Source organism: Stylophora pistillata, chromosome 3 (assembly GCF_964205215.1).
Source record: "Stylophora pistillata chromosome 3, jaStyPist1.2, whole genome shotgun sequence".
NCBI lineage: Eukaryota > Metazoa > Cnidaria > Anthozoa > Scleractinia > Pocilloporidae > Stylophora > Stylophora pistillata.
This window is the reverse complement of record NC_142521.1, coordinates 20078571-20096270: the sequence shown is the minus strand read 5'-3', so window position 1 is coordinate 20096270 and position 17700 is coordinate 20078571. Positions and strand designations below refer to the sequence as shown.

The 17700-nt window shown below is 37.8% G+C and overlaps 1 pseudogene across 1 annotated transcript; it reads right to left on the bottom strand.

Moving 5' to 3' along the window:
* Positions 1-2013: 2013 nt before the first annotated feature.
* Positions 2014-15927, bottom strand: LOC148734947 (uncharacterized; annotated as a pseudogene). Its single transcript, XR_015998489.1, has 2 exons — positions 15892-15927; positions 2014-13130 (listed from the first exon to the last, which is right to left on the bottom strand). The product of XR_015998489.1 is annotated as an uncharacterized LOC148734947 (transcript).
* Between the last annotated feature and the right edge of the window lie 1773 nt (positions 15928-17700).

Sequence of the window (17700 nt, the reverse complement as noted above, 5' to 3'; positions counted from 1 at the left end):
TCCAAAGCTGTGATGAGTTGTCCGTACCAAGTACTAAGGTACTAACGTACTAACATACTAAGCAAATTCAGAACAAGCCGTGATGAGTTTTCCATACCGAGTACTAAGGTACTAAGGTACTAACGTACTAAGCAAATTCAGAACAAGCCGTGATGAGTTTTCCGTACCGAGTACTAAGGTACTAACATACTAAGCAAATTCAGAACAAGCTATGATGAGTTGTCTGTACCGAGTACTAAGGTACTAACGTACTAGCGTACTAACATACTAAGCAAATTCAGAACAAGCCGTGACAAGTTTTCTGTACCGAGTACTAAGGTACTAACGTACTAACATACTAAGCAAATTCAGAACAAGCCCAGGGTGCGACAAAGACGGTGTCCACTTGCCCCAGACAAGTAGTTTTGGCCAGTGGACAAGTGGATTATCAATCGTACTTGTCCTTTGGACAAGTGAATCTTCAGGAAATAAATAAAAATAAGGTGTCTTCGGTGGAGAAATTAGTATAAAATTAAGTTTTTGCAAGTGTTAAACAGATCACTTTTCGCAAACGAAAGTTACAAGTTAGAAATGAAATGAATTGAGCACTTAGGATTTAACCGCCATTATATTTCAGTGAGTACCAAAAGGAGCCTGGGACTCATTTGGGGTATCAATTTGTGCATTTATCACTAGACCCTCTAAGTAACTTTCAGCACATAAACAATGGCTGACCAGCGAAGCATAAAAGGCTATTTTGGTGCACCGGAAAACGCAGAAAAGCAACAGAAGAGAAAAGCAAATCCTTCAGCAGAAGGCACCATGGTGAACGAGAAGAAAAAAAAATCTGAAAATCCAACAGTTCGAGTTCGAAAGTTTCAGGAATCTTGGAAGGACGCCTTCCCGTGGGTAGTACACGATGCGAACCAAGATGTGATGTATTGTTCCATATGTAGAAGATATCCCGCGTTTGCAAATCTTCAAAGTTCTTTGTACATTGGCTGTGGATCAGGCGGAAAGTATCGCATAGATTCGCTTCTTCATCATAAAGCGTCAAAGGAGCATTATCGTTGCTCGCTACAATTTGAAAAGGAATCGAATCCTGACTACGTAGAACCGATTAAGGCAGCTGTTCAAAGAAACGTGGTTAAACTAAGTGATAAGTGTCATTCTGCACTTCAGTGCCTGTTCAACACAGCCTTTTTTGTAGCACACGAAGAACTCGCTTTCAGAAAATTTGCTGGTCTGTGTGAGTTACAGAAGAAGAATGGTGTACAATTTGGGGACCAGTACAAGAATGATAAAGGATGCAAAACATTTATTAACCACATAGCCCAAGTAGAGAAAGGTAAAATTCAGTCTGCAGTGAGTGATAGTAGATTTATGTGCATATTATCAGACGGATCTACTGATTCTGGTATAGTAGAGCAAGAAACTGTGTATGTCAGATATGTTAACAAGAAAGGCCGGTCAGTTTGTCATTTTGCGGATATTGCTGCCTTAGAATCTGCTAATGCAGATGGAATTTTACATGCAATCGACCAGAGTCTTGCTGGGATTGGCATAACTGAGACAACTCTCCAACAAAAACTGGTAGGATGTAATTTTGATGGTGCTTCAGTGATGCTTGGTTCGAAGACAGGAGTTGCAACTCAGCTAAACAACAGAGTCAATCAAAACATTGTCATCATGCATTGTGTTGCCCATAATTTAGAACTTGGGGTTGGAGATGCCATTAAAACTGTCCCTTATCTGCAATCTTTTTTGGACAATGTCTCCCAAATCTTTCGATTTTACTATTACTCTCCTAAAAAAAGGAGAGAACTTCATGGTTTTGCTGACATCTTTGAGGAACAGGCTGCCTACTACAGTAGTGGCTCTAAGAAAACCAGATGGGTAGCCAGTCGACACAGAGCTTTGTTGGCCTTAGAGAAAAACTTTGCTATTACGGTAAAACACCTTGAACATGTGGGTACAGGGACTGGTGAGGATGCAGCAAAGGCTAGAGGCATGGTGAAAGCAATCAAGGCTGAAAAGTTTGTAAGATTTTTATACTTTCTCCTTGATGTTACTAAAATTCTGAGAGAATTAAGTCTACAGTTTCAAAGTGATGACCTGTTCATTACTGAAGTCAGCACCAAGTTGGAGACAGCTCTAACAAAACTGGAAGGCCTCAAGGATTCTGATCCATTGCCCATAACAGCTACTTTCCAAGCCAAGTTCCAGTCAAACTATAATTCTGAGACTGGCCTCTTCAAATGTGGAAAAGACAGTAATCTTGATGTTGTACTGAACAAGGGAAATGCGATGGGGATGCAACAAACATTTTCTAACTTTCTAACTGATGCCATTGCCTACATTGAGAAGAGATTTTCCAGCCTGTCTAAACCTCCAATGAATTACTTTGAAGTATTTGATCCTACCAAAGTGCCAGGGGAGAGAAAGCTGAGAGCCAGTTTTGGCAATGACAAAGTAGTTGCATTAACTGATCACTTTAGTAACTTGTTGTCTGATGATGAAAAGGAAGGTGCTGTTTTTCAGTGGCAGGAGTTGAAGATTTACCTCTTCAGTCACCAAGCAATGAAACCCCTTGATGTCTATGCCAACTTATTGTCGTCTAGGCCAGATAGCTTGAAGCATATTCTTGTCTTAGTTGAACTCATGCTTAGCCTCTCCCCTTCCACCGCCAAATGTGAGAGGTGCTTCTCGGCTATGAACAGAATAAAAACGAATTTGAAGACTCGAATGGAGCAGAGAACCTTGTCAGATCTGCTGAGGATCAAAGGAATGGACTGTGAAATAAACGACTTTGACCCTAACCCAGCAATTGAAGCGTGGCTTCTTGGTGCCAAGACAAAAAGGCATGCGATGAAAAGAGGCCATGAGGCAGCAGTGGTTGTCCCCACAGATGGCCCATCTGTCAGTGGGCCCTTCAAAACTCCTCCTCTCTTGCCTCCTTTGCCTGAGTTACCTCAAATAGACAGCTCTGACAGCGATTCAGAGTAGTGACTTACACATATTAAAAGACTCAAGAAACAACACTGTAAATAAGTATACCATTACTTGTATGCATTATGAGTACTTTATTGACACTTCAAGTGTAGTTGTAGTTCCTTAGTAGAAAGGTTTATTCCTCAACCATTATCATGCATCAGAGCTTGGATTTTACTCTACATCCAAGGACAACTAGACTTGGGGTTTGGACAAGTAAAACCAGAACCTCACTTGTCCATTGGACAAGTGGATTTCAAAATTTTTTTCTTACCCTGAAGCCGTGACGAGTTTTCCCCGCCCTAGATCAATGGAACTATCTTACCCCTAAAGCGAACTTTAACGACGCCACCAAGCTCCCCAAACAAACTCGGCAACATCAACTGGAAGATTGCTCACCACATCTTACTGACAGCGCTCTCACTCTATAGGATGACAGTACACCCAACACCCCAAAGCCCACACTACAATGCTGTGGAAAACAGAACAGCTTATCATCGATTGCCCCAATCTACACCACTTCTCGAATCTGATAACCACCTGTGCTTATAAAATCACACAACAGCAACTAACCATCAGTTCAACAAATAAACTCTTTGGATACACCCGCACCAAGAACAACCCTCCATGCAAAACAACCACCTCCCTCCTCAACGCGGCACTCGCCACAGCACGATACACCATTCACAAATCTGCCACTGAATACCGTCTCCACCAAAACCGCATCTCACCCGTCACGATCTTCCGTTCTACTGTTCAAGCTCACCTCACCTAGCACTTTAACCTAGCCAAACTATGACACACAGATGACTACTTCCGCCTCAAATGGTGCATAGGCGAAGCCTTTGCCAAAGTTCAAAACGATACCTTAGTATTAACATTCTAATATATTCACACTGCAAAGCAAATGCATATCCACACTGTAAAACGAGAACAAACAACGCAAGAATGACACAAACCCTTAATTGTAAATAATATAGCTCACATTGAGCCTTTAGAAATAAAAAAATACTACTATCACAGAGGTCAGTGGTTCAAATCCCACACAGGCCTGAATTTTTTCAGGTCCGATTTTCACTATTGCTGAAATAGTGCTCTTTGTTAGTTTGAAACACCTATCGTTTGTTAATTTCCTATGAACTTCCTACCGGTTCATTAACAGTTATTATTCCAGTCAAGTACGTGATTTCAAAATCAAATCTTGGAATTTTTTTGCCACTCTCATGGAAAGGGAGTTGTAGATGGTGTTTGTGGTAGTGTTAAGACAGCTGTATGGACTGCTGTCTCAACAAGGAAAGTAACAAGAGTGGTCAGTGCAGAGGAATTTTTTGACACTGCTAGATAGTTCTGTAAGTCTGTTAATGTCAGTCTCTGTTTGAAAGAAGATATTTCAAAGGCAGGCAAAGTTTGGTGTCTTGAAGAGTGCTTTAAAGAAGCCAAAGCGATTGCTGGAATAAAAAGGATGCAAGGCATTGAGCCAAGTCCAACAAAAGGAAAAGTGCTTTCTCGTTTATATTCAAGTCAGCCAGGGAAAAGCAATCATGATAACGTTTACAGTTATTGTGAAAGTTTTTACGGTGATTCCAGAGATGTGTCCATACCAGAAGACCCAATGCCAGATGGTAGTCAAGAGACAGATGGAAATCATGCTATATCAAGTAATGTAGAGATAACTGATAATGTATCAAGATCTGCAGATTGTACATGTACGTTTGCCGCTCTTTGTATGCAAAGTACAGAGCAACTTGCTAATGACATACATTTGGGATTACCTGAAGAAATCCAAAAATGTTTTGATAATTCTAACAATGTTAACCTACATCCATCCAGTTCATCCTTGGCACAACTGATAGTAAATGGTAGTATTGAGTTTGGTGGTAACACACTGATCTCACTTTCTGATTTGAAAGAGTTAGATTGCAAAGGAGACACTGATGAAGAAAAGTGGATTCCAAACTTTGTGAATGATTCATATCTCCACTTCATTAAATCTGAATGCTCTCATGGGCAATGTACAGCTGAGGTGCTGAAATGGGACGAGTTTGAAAAAGTAGCTGTGGAAAAGATAAAAGAAAAGAAACTGCTTCAGCAAGACATCATCCTTATTCCCTGTAATAGTGGTGGAAGGCATTGGGTTCTGTGTGCCATTTTGTGCAAAGAGAAGTCTGTCATAGTACTAGATAGTTTATCTGGTGAGATAGTGAAGCCAAGCACACAAGACATTCTATCAAAAGTGATAACCATGCTGAGATTCAACAACAGCACAACTGATTTCCAACAGGAGGAGTGGTCGTTGTATGTCAACATGTGCAAAGAAATCCCCCAGCAGCAAAATGGGTATGATTGTAGCATCTTCACCTGTATGTATGCTGGATGTTTAGCCAAAGGATGCCCAATGGTAGTCCAAGACAACATACCAGCTCTCAGACAGGTGATGATTGTAGAGCTTCACCAAAGAAAGCTATACTCAATCCCAGGTCCAACAGTTAAAGTACGGGAGTACTATGCAGTGGCATTTGTACAAAACTTCTACTTTGGTAGAGTCTTAAGAGTGAGTGAAAGTTCAGTGACACTTAAATTCTTGCATCGTGTGGGAGCTGAAACCTTCCATTGGCTAGGGCGGGATGATGTGCTACAAGTCCATCAGTCATGCATTTTCTTTGGCCCTATTACAGTTCCTATGTTCATCAGTGGTCCATTCAAGGTTCCTGAACTACAGTGTGTTCAAAACTTAATCAAGGCCATGAATAGAAGTAAAAAGGCATAGACAATTTCTGGCTGGATAACATTTTAAACTTCGCATGCAATGACTTGAAAGTTTATGCATAAACTTTGCAGTTGAAACTAAGCAAACTTAGCTTTTTTGAAAGCTAAAGCATCTTAGAGGCTAGTTACTGAAGGGCTCTTTGTTGAATTATCAACTTAATATTAGTATTTGTTAGTACTAGAAATGTTACGTCCGTGACGTTGCGTCCATGACAAAGTTTGCATTGGTCTGGTTCCAAACACAAGAGCTATTCTGATCTTTTCATTTGGTCAAAGTATGCTTATTTACTAATACTGACTGCTCCTAAAATATTTTGATAATTAGTAACATTTTTGTTTAGAAAATTAAAGTAATTGCACTAAATGTCACAGACACAAGATAATTTTTCTGCAAAAACAGTAAGGTCAACTTTTTTCCATAAATATAAGTGATTTGGTAAGGACTTTCTTGCAAATAAAAGAACAAGGAATTAAAGATTGTTGTACTCAGATATATTCAGAGTCAAACATTTCATGTTGAATGATTGTGGTCAAAAGTTAAAATGACATCTGCTTTAACTACACCTCCCCCCCCCCCCCTGAAACACTGGCACCCTGGTTGTGCCCAAAACCGTGTTTTAAGGAAGAGTAATCTATATACTTAGTAATTAATACCATATTTTCATCTGTAAACTAATTTGAAAAAATGGAATTTTCTCTAGTCTCATGTGGAATTGCCCCACAACTTTTCAGGTAACATCAATAATTTTTTGATATTGAATGCTTGCTAAAGCAAGGAGCAGAGTGGAAAAAAAGCTGGTCTTGCAAATATCTACACTCCCCACTGCATTCAAGCCACATCGGTAACTGTCCTCGAAGCTGCCGGCTTAGAAAACTGCTGAGTAAAGAGCGTAATGGGTCATGCAAGTGATAAATCCATCGAGTCTTACAGAGCACAACCAACCATTGAGCAACAGTTTGAGTCTTCCGCGATCATCAGTCGTTTTGTAAGAAAGCAGAACCCCGATCAACCTTCCCTTATAGCTGAATCACCACAAGCTATTTCGCCTTTGGCAGCAACGTCCTCGACCGCAATTCAACAATGAAACCAGGAGGTTTACCAATAGTCCACCTTCAACATAAATTCTTTAAGTGCTCCAGAATTTTCACATTCTGTGTTTCACGGATATAATTTCTTTTTTAGTCCTCAAAGTGACAATTGAAATGATTTGATTTTTTCCTGAGACTGATAAACATTTCTTTCTAGTCAAGTTTTTTAACAGCACATCGGAAAATGTGAACCAATAGTGCCAAGTTTGAGTTTTTGATCTAAGGGGCGTTATGAGAGTTAATTTCAAATGACAGCTTGTCAAGTTTTGGTCCAATCACACTGAAAATAAATTATTTAAACCAATCAAATGTACTTGCTTGCTTGCGTCAATCATGCACATTCGCCACCAGATCACCGCTGGCTTTATTACTGTGTTTACACGCAGTTTAATTGCGATGTGAAAATTAATGGGAGGGTTATACAATAAATAAACCCCATTCTGGCTTGCTAGTATGTCAGCTGATAATGTCCTTGGCTGAGAGATTTTCTTGCAAATTTCATATCTGCCCTCAAAGCTTCGCTTCTCAGCCAAATATTCATTTTTTCCCGCACTCTCTCAGCCGCAGACATTATCAGCCGACAGACCAGCCACCCAAAGGGGTTTATTTACTAAATATACCTTTGTACACCAACACCTTATGTTTCCCTTCAAAATTAACCAAAACACTTGGTAGTTATTTCCATCCAAAACAAACTAAGACAATTCAAAATCATTTCCATATAAAACAAACCAAGACAATTCATTATTTCCATTCCAAACAAGGAAAGACACTCCAGGATTGATTTCCTGCACATCTACCATCAACAAGACCAAACATGTGATAATAACGCCATCATATATACAAAATTTGTCGAGAGTCCAGACTATAGTCAAAGCTCTTCAAATGGGGAATCAATTGAAAACAAGCCCATTTACTAGGTAATGTGCACAAGTTAGAGTATGTTAAAGAATCCTGGTTTAAAATCTTTTAATTTTTTTTTTTGTAACCAATTGCTCAAAAGTCAACCAAGTTTGTTTTTTCCATAGTGTTTAAGTACTCAAAGAGAGAGCAGAGTGGAAAAATTCTATTTTACACTTCTACCTCCCCACCCATTCTCCTCAGATTAATCACAAAAAGGATATTCAAAATATAATTAGGGCAATTGCACAATGGCAAAAATTTCAAACCCATTTACATTTGATAGTGGTGTGCAACAGATATACCTGTTTGGCTTTGCACTCTAATTACCGATTACTTGCGCCATTTAATATCTGTCTTGCCGCCATCTAGGTATAATTTAAGGCGCAACGATTACTCCACAGCTTTATTAACTTTCCCGAAAGTAATATCCAAGAAGACCCTGGCAGATAGATCATTTAGTTGTACCACCCCTAGACTTTGGAATCTGCTTCCTACCACAATAAGATCTATTTCCAGTTTAGATATTTTTAAAATTAGACTTAAAACTTTTTTATTTAATAGGGCGTTTAATTAGTTACTATAGTTGTTATGATTAAATTGCATTATTAATGAATTATTTTATTTATTTATTCATGGAATTTTAGAATTGTAATTTTGAACTTCTATTTTATTTTTGATTTAATATTAATTGTAAGGCGCAGTTGAATATTTTTATAGAAACTGCGTGGTATAAATTTAAATTTAATAATAATAATAATAACAGAATTCTGTCACCAGATTGCATATTTTACCTCTATATTTCCTGAACATTTGACCACGATCATGAAAACCACAGGAAAATTAAAGTTATCTTCTCTTAGAAGAGATTATCGTGCCACAACTTGTTTACAATATCAACCCCATAATAATGAGTAATAATGCTAGATGTGTGGATATTTCTTTTCCTGTGCAGATGGTCCTCAGAAATATAATTAATGTACTCCTTTGTTTTACTGTAGTTAAAATCAGTTACGATAAATGTTTTGTGTATAAATTAACAATAAAGTACAGTTCACCTTTAAATTTTGAATTTAAATTCAGTTTTCAGGCAGGAATTCCAAAGAAAAATTGAAACATAACCCAGTCTATCTCTAAAATGACCCACTTTTTTGTTTCGATGGACCCTTAGACCCCAACATGCAAAATCCTGGTGAGAACACTGGCAATCAGGGAGAAATGCTTAACCAAAAGCTACTGACAGGCTAGTTTTACCTATGATGTCAGGTAAGTCAAGGCTAAAAAGACAGAGAAATTCAGTCCAGTGATCCAAATCAAATTTTTCAGTTGAGAAAAACCACAAATGATGTCACACCTTGAGCACCAGCAAGAAAGGCATCGCTTAAATAAGATGAGTACCGGATACTTCCATTTTGTCCATTTATGAAGTCCATGATTTTTACAGCATTTCCAGTCTCAGACAAGCTAATTGACCTTACCTGCATTCATCACAAGCACCCATGCTAAAACATGAAAGCAAATGTCAGATGGACAAATATTAAGCATGGTGGAAAATGCAGGGAAGCCCAAGGCAAGAATTTTGATAGATATTCCATGGGCTAAGTCCCTTAAAAGCTTGCCAATGTTTACAAAGGAAATAGATGCTCACAGAAACAAAAGTGGTAAACAGACAAAAACTTCAACAAATATTCCATGGTTTAAGTCCCTTGAAAGCTTGCTAGTATTTGCAAAGAAAGAGATAGATGCTCACTTAAACAAAGGTGCAAACAGAAGGCTGACAACTTCCAAGCCTAAAATGTCATCAGACACAGTGCACAAACAGTTCCATTTCATCTTTCAAGATGGCTAAGAAGACCTATCTTTTTAGGACCACACTCTCTTCATGTTACCAGTAGTCCTTAGATACGCTCCACCATTGAACCAAATTGTAGGTCATCTTAAATTGTACAATTCACATACCAATACTTTTTACATTATTCACACATTGTAATTCAGCACAAAGATATTTCTTATCATTAGTACTGTGAATATTTGCTAGGGGGATAAAGGTGATATTGTAGAAGCATTAAAAAGGTGAGTTATACTCATGTATACTCAGATTTTGTTACGATGACAAGCTGAAAATGTAACCAGAGGAAATTGAAAAAGCATTTTAAAAGAGAGTCTTAACTTTGGCTCCATCTATCAACAATGCTTTTTAGAAACACAAAGCTCTTCAGTCAACCCAGAAGATGACCACAAGAAATTTGGGATGACCCTAGTGACCCAGCTCATAACAAGCTACACTACCAGTCAGGAAGCTGTTGGTTGACCAAGAAGAGACCCTATGGCTAACTCCCAGCTTCAGAACATAGGGTCCCACATGCCAGTTATTGGCCCACCAGGAGTTTGTGCTGTTTGTTCACAAGTGTTTTCAGCCCAGCATAGGAGGGTCCCAACAGGCAAAGGAAGGAATAGGAAAGCATTCACAACCCTGCAGTCAAGTATATACTGTGGCTTTTGTGCCATCAACTTTTGTCTACACTCAAACAACAACTGTTGGGTGGGATGGCACACTCAAGCACGTTTTTGTTACAACCCATAAACAGAGTTAAATGTTTCTTACATTGGTTTAATAAAGTCATTTTATTTATCATCAGCCTTTTAAAAAAATTATTTAGAGCTTTTCTCCCAAGCAACCATTGAAGAAATGCAGAAGCAATGTTACAAGAGTTACTGCTGGTAAAGAAAAAAAAGATTAAAAAAAGTGAGACTGTGGTTGCTTCTAAGATCAAATTTGCTTAAATGTCAGCACTGCCTATTTGTGCAAAAATTATGTTTAACAAATGACTCCAAAAATCCATTCAAAACCTCTATTTAAGGTAAGTCAGGAAACAAATAGGCACAAAAAAACAAAGCATTAACTCAACTTTCATTCAAACAGCACCATAAAACTTAATAATTACAGAACATTTCTAACTACAATGTTCAGAAAAGCTAATACATAACTGCAATAGTCTATGCATATCAGTAAATTATTAACAAGTGATGATTCAGAATATATAAATAGGTTTGTATACTTTAAGTTCAAATGACCTCCAAATGAAGACCAGAATGCAGGGCACTTGAATAGAAGGTGTAATCTCCCAAAAAAAAAAAAAAAAAGCAAGTAGGGAATGGGTTAACCCTCCACAACCATAGCAGAAAGTCCAGGTTCAACAGCAAGAAACATGAATATGTAGCATACCACTGCTCATCCTTTTCACCTTTCCCATTTTACTTTTGTTTTAAAAAAACAAGCTAAAATTTGGGATCATTTATTTCCGATCATGGAAACTGTCTCTAGTATGTATACCAGTATATCAAGTCATTGCAAATATATTTATTACAAAGTCAGTTGGGTGAAGAGAAAGAGAGAGAGAGAGAGAGTAATATACTAATCAACCTCTGATATAATTATATCACAGCACTGAGAAATGTGCAAAGCAAGCATACTCCCTTAAGAATATAATTGGCTTTCCTTCCAGCTTAAAGACTTTATGGCAGACTATGGACAACTAGATCACATCACAGATAAGAACACCATATGACATTCAAGTTGTGCCCTTTTTTTCATATATTTCAAGTGTTTACTTCAAACATATTATCAAGAAGTTAGCATCATTTTTTATGTGATATCCATATAATTTTTTAACAGTTATTGCAAGGAGTTGATACAACAGCCACATCATCTAATAATCCTGTCCCTCCTTAAAAGTTACCTTCCAGCAGCTCTCCACAATTGCTACCCTTCCCATTGTACCTCTATGCAAACCACCTGAATGACAGCTATGGAGGGATGACCCACAGTTCTATATTTTCATCTACCTTTTCAAGAACATTTAAACAACCACAAAAGCTCAATACCAATAGCACTGCGAGTTGGTGACGTCACGAAATCATGACCCCCAAGAGCGATTAGGACAAACAAACAAGCATCTGGAGTAAAGGAATATGGGCGATGATGCGCCCATCTCTAGTTCAAACGTCTCTAAAGCTCGTATTTTAAATCAGCTCGTATTTTAAATCAAAACGACGGTGTTCCTGGCTCAAAGTTCGAGCAAGACCCAGAGAACTATACAAACACACAATTGAAGCGTTGGTTAAAGTGTAGAGGCTTGAAATTAAGCGGAAAATGAGCAGACCTCATCGCACGTGTTTGTGACTGCCTCAAGTCGAGAAAACATTATATACTTGATTCAAGTATAGATGATGGGAAATGGCTTCAGGCGAAGATACTAAAGGAAAGTAAAGTCGATCGCGTGAAACTTAAGGATCTAACAGTTCCAGTTGTATATTCCACCACAGCAATGCATGGTTTTTGTATGATGGGCTGAAGGAGTACAATCAAACAAATTCTGGACTATCTGCATTCTCTGTTGTACCTAAAGACTATTTGATAAGCCATGTATTGTGGTTCAATATGCTTAAGGATTCCACTTTGTTTAAAAATTTGGACATCAGAAATGTCTCCTTCATAGAGATCTGATACAAAGCAGGATCCTCCATTAGGAGTCACTGCAATCAAACACTTGAAAGTGTTAGCATGCTTGTATGATGAGTATGTGTTCCCTTGTCTGGCAAAGTTTCTGGATGTCTCTACTCGAAACTCTGTACAGTCCACACTGCATCTTATCCTCTTGATGGTTTTGAAAACTCGAGGTAAAAATCTCTGTAGTATTTCCTCTGGAGGAAACATCACCCTACTCATATCACAAAATACTTTGTACATCAACTGGATGAATGTAGTGAAAATCTCTCTAATCGATGTATCCTTTATTTTCTTATCTGGAGTGCTTAGCATTATAGACATGGTTTTAATAGTAAAACCTCTTAAGTCTTAGCAGACAGATATAAACTTTTTCTTCTGAGGACCATTTGCTTGACAATTTATGCGATTTAGTTTGTTTTCGATTTTGAGACCAATATCTTATCTTATCCAAAGGACACACATCATTTAAAAAGTTAAAAAGTACCTTGAACTGACGACTAGTGATTCCAGTTAGATGTTTCATATTTTGCGAGTCTTGTATAACACATTCATAAGGCATAGAAGTCATGGAAATAGGTTTAAATACAACATTACTGGTCTTCAACTCGTTGGTTGTAATGAGCATTTTGATCTTCGACTTCACCTTTGCATTTGACAATGTTTGGGTACTTTGATCCCTCGTTGGTGGTTCCACATCCTCAAAATCATACAAAGATGAGTCATTTTCTGGTAAAACATCGGGCATTTGGTCTTTAAGCTGTTTTCGTGCCTTATTGGTCACGGCTTCGTATGGTCTCTGCTTGGGCGCCTTTCGTTTTCTTTGTGATTTGTGGACTTGTCTTTGATAAAGTCGCTTTAAACAGGTCAGGAAACTCATCTGTCGGTCCTTTTCCCCCTGGCCAGTGTGCAGCACAAATATAAGTATTGTAGTTAACACTATCAACTGAGAAATTCTTTCTAGAACACACATTTACCCAGCATTGACAAAGTTCCTAGTCATGCTTCGGCTTTGGGAACGGAATGAAGACTTTCCTACCGTTTTTAAGCATTTCTTGAAGCGAATCTGGTAATCTTTCTGGATATCTTGAGTCATTTTTACATGTACCCCAACAGCAATGCCTGGTTGCAACCATTTTAGAAAGTTAGAGCATTTTTTGAGCGAAAATAGTCTTGCTTCTGACACGTTTCGCATACAACTCCTTGTAAAGATTCTGAGTGTTTGTCCTAAACTAGCGGGGGGTCCAAAGATGACATATCTATTTTTAGACCTGGCACACAGCACCATTAAAAACAACCAAAAAATATAGCCCTGGCTTGGGGTCAGGACTTCTCACACCCTTGAAAAATTTACACAATAGCACAAAAGGCTAACACTTGGACATCAGAATTGTAGCTCAATCACACACAAAACACCTCCTGCTTTAGCATCTTAAATGCAAGCTAGTATTTGTGATCTCTGTTAAGCACTTAGAAAATCTATATCCTTTCTCAAGAACCTGCTACAAGGTCATGTAATTAGAAAGACTTAAGTTGGGTACAATTTTTTAAGCAAGATCAATAACTGTTTGATCTTTGATGTTTACTAAGCAAGAAGCAAAGAAAACATTGTGGATTTAACCCTATATCTAAAGTACCTGGTGTAGCATACAATGTGTCTGTTGAGAATAAAATGAACACTCCTCAGAAATATTCTACTTTGCTAATTTCTACCATATTTAATTTTTAATGGTAACTTTCTTTATTACAAGTTTTAACATTCGTCATCGGTGCTTTTTGCTTTTTAACCTTTACTTTTTGTTTTTTGTTGTTGTTTCTTTTGTTATTATTAGTCAGACCATTATTCATGCTAAACAGGTCTACCCTTCCATTTCTAATGTCTTGTCTACATACATTTATATTCTCTTGTGATTTTCAATTGGTAGTCTTAAAGTCACCACACCTTCAAACCTTGTTATATAATATTCACATTGAGTTGTATAGCTTTGCTCAATATATTTTCACATACTTTCTCTGGAAAATGATAAAGTTACAATTTGGTCACAATATTTTATCACTTTCTATCCCTCGTTTACTCTCATTAATAAATGGCAATGAAAACTAAACATGCCCCATCTTTTTTCATATGAACAGGTTAAAACTTTCAGAATTCTTGTGACTGTCCACAATTGATTAGATATTTTCTTCGACGAAAGACTTAGTGCAAATAACAGTTTGTGGATAACAAGGTGTCACTTTGAAACAGAGACACAAATCTGAAGGAGTTTCTCAACATTTCCAAAAAAAAAGAGTTACCAAGTTTTCTGCCAAAGTCCCTCAAGAGCAGAGGTTAGATGCCAAAAAAATATATATACCTTAGCACACCAAGACAAATATTTCAATCCCCAACAAACCAAAACACTTGATTATTTCCATCCAAAATAAACCAAGACACTTAAGAGTATTTCCATCCAAAACAAACCAAGACAGTTTAAAATCACTTCCATGTAAAACAAACCAAGACACTTCGTTATTTCCATTCAAAACAAGGAATGACACTAGAGGAGTGATTTCCTACACATCTACCCTATCCAAGACCAAAAATGTGATAACAAGACCATCATGCATGTCAAATTTGTCAAGAGTAAAGACCATAGTCACAGCTTTTCAAAAAGGATATTCAAAACAAGCCCATTTACAAGGTTATGTGCACAAGTTACAGTATGTTAAAGAATTCTAAATCTAAATATCTAAATATCGTTATGTCGGCAAAATCGTTTAGGACATCACGCCAACTCTTTGAATTAAGGTTCAAAATTTTTTTTCATCTTTTTCAAACTTTTCTTTGACCAATTGCTCAGAAGTCAACGAAGTTCTTGTTTTTTTAATAATGTTTTAGTACTCAAAGAGAGATCAGAGTGGAAAAACTTCTATTTCACACTCCTACCTCTTCATGCATTCTCCTGAGACCAATCACAGAAAAGATATTGTTCAATGTATAATTAGAGCACTTGCACAATTGCAATGATTTCAAACCTTTTTTTTTTTTTTTTTACATTTTGATTGTGGTCTGCAACAGATATACCTCTTTGGCTTTGTACCCTAACTGAATTCTGTCACCAGATTAAGGTGACTGATTAATTTCACCCCTGGCTGTAGATTGAGAATAATTCTTTATTTTATAACATAACAGCAATGATAATTGATTAAACAATTTTAATGTAATAGAAAAATCCGAGCCCCAGATGGGACTTGATGATGATAATTGATTACTAGGAAAAATTTACTCGGAAACCTGCGGTCGGCGAAAACGACAATACATCGAACACACATGACATTTCACTTTGAACTCAAGACAACAGCACTCTAGAAACAACATCAAGCAGTTTCGGCTGACAATACGAGCCCTTGTCGCGTATTTAGCGGACGACTCACCGAGTATTTATCCTGCTTTTGCGCTTGGGTTCGAAGGCAACGAAGACTGTTAAAAACAGTATAATACTATTGGCATTTAATTTAAATGCCAACTGGTGCTGAAATTTGCTCTTGGAATCAACGATCATGTGGTATCTCTCGCGTTCTAGTCAGAGCTAGAAGAGAAAAAATTGGCTTGTTGGAGCTACAATCTCTCAGATTATATTAAATATGCTCAAAAGTACAACCTTTCCACGAGATCTTACCTGAAACGCTGCATAGACTCTCGGAGAAGAAGATGGATAACATGACAGAGCTATATAATGAACTGCTACGTCAGCTGGTATGCGGTCAACAACGCGGGCTCAAGCGTCCTAGTTTAAGCGAAATTAGCGAAAATAATAAGGGCTGACCTTTAAAACGGAGGAACTCTGTTTTCGTCGAAGGCACTGTCCTATTTCCAAAGGTTTAAAGGAGAAAATTAATTTTTGAAAATTTTTAGGGGTGTACCAAATTTGTTGAGGTTGTTCTGTAAAAGAAAAGCGGCAAGGAAAACGACGCCTCGAAGCAACAGAATAGGAAATCAACCATGCGAATCACTCAAAATCCGTGTATCCGCGGCAAAACCTAGCGCATGCGTATACGTTATTCAGCTCTGTCGGCTAACATTGCAGTGGCAAATGAGAACTGTAAGCCAGTCAGCTGTTGCCCTGCAAAAGAGGCTGACTTGAGCGGGTACTTCAAATTAACCTCATTATTGTTTACCTGGGCATGTCTCTGCAAGATGTTAGAATAAGAACTGGCGTTCTACAAAAAAGAAAAATAAATAGTAACGTTAAATTGGAAAAGCGCTTATATATCATGAAACTCTTTTATCGCGGGCAAGGTAAAGTCCTTGCTGACCTCTAATAAGCTGATGTTTAACACCTATTATTAGCTATTGTTATATAGATACTAATGAAATACCAGAATTTTTCCTCGTGAAGATAATATATTTTCTGCTGGTATACGGAGTTTACAGTTCATTAACAGTTTGTTTCATTGTTGATTCTATTCACTGTAGGACACGCCATTTGGGGCGTGTCCCCCGGGTATTCCTGATTGGTGTGGTTTCAGTATTTATAGACGGTTCAGTGTGATTTTGTCCTCTCACTCTCGCTTTCCACGCTGACGTCGAAGTTGTAGTCCCACTCGCCCGCCCTTGTCAGTTTTCGTTATTTTCATCTTTAAAGGCGCTTACATCAAATGGTTTTCTGACGGTCAAAATGATTGTAGAATTATCCAAGTTGGAAGCATGAGGAAAGATCTACACGTTATAGCCCTTAAGATTTTTCAGTTTTGCGTCGAGAATAAAACCGAATTGGAAGTAAATGGATTCCCCGAACTAAGCTTGATAGGGCGGACTTCATTAGTCGTATTATTGATGTAGATGATTGGCAAATCACAACTTCCTTTTTTGAATTCCTGGATTATACTTGGGGGCGACATACAGTGGACTGTTTTGCCAATTTCTAGAATAAGAAAATCAATAAGTTTTATTCAAGATTTTGTAATCCAGGTTGTAGCGGAGTGGATTTTTTCGTTCAGAATCTGACAGGGGAAAATTGCCTCGTTGTGCCCCAGGTAAATCTAATCCATAGAACAAATTCACTATTTGTATATACCCAAGGCTGTGGCTACTTTAGTCGTACCATTCTGGCCTTCGTCGTATTTTTGGCCTATCATTACCAGAAAATTTTTTTTTAGTTTTGTGATCGATTATAAGTTGTTCAGCGGAAGGACTGTTCTGACGCATGGTCGGAACACCAATTCGTTGTTAGGCTCTAAGAGACTTTTTGGACAAATGTTAGCGGTCCGTATGAAGTTTTGATTGCTTGACCACCGGGTCCCTGTATCTCTTAGGATGATCAGTAATGATTTAGTTGAGATTAAAGTGCTACTGAAACGTAATTTTCATATCCGAGATTTTTGCAATATGATAGAGTTTGAACGTTATTTGCAAACGCTGTGTACTTTTTTTGGGCCAACGCATAGCGGAAAGTACATTTTTAACAATTCGAAGTTGACCGGCTGAG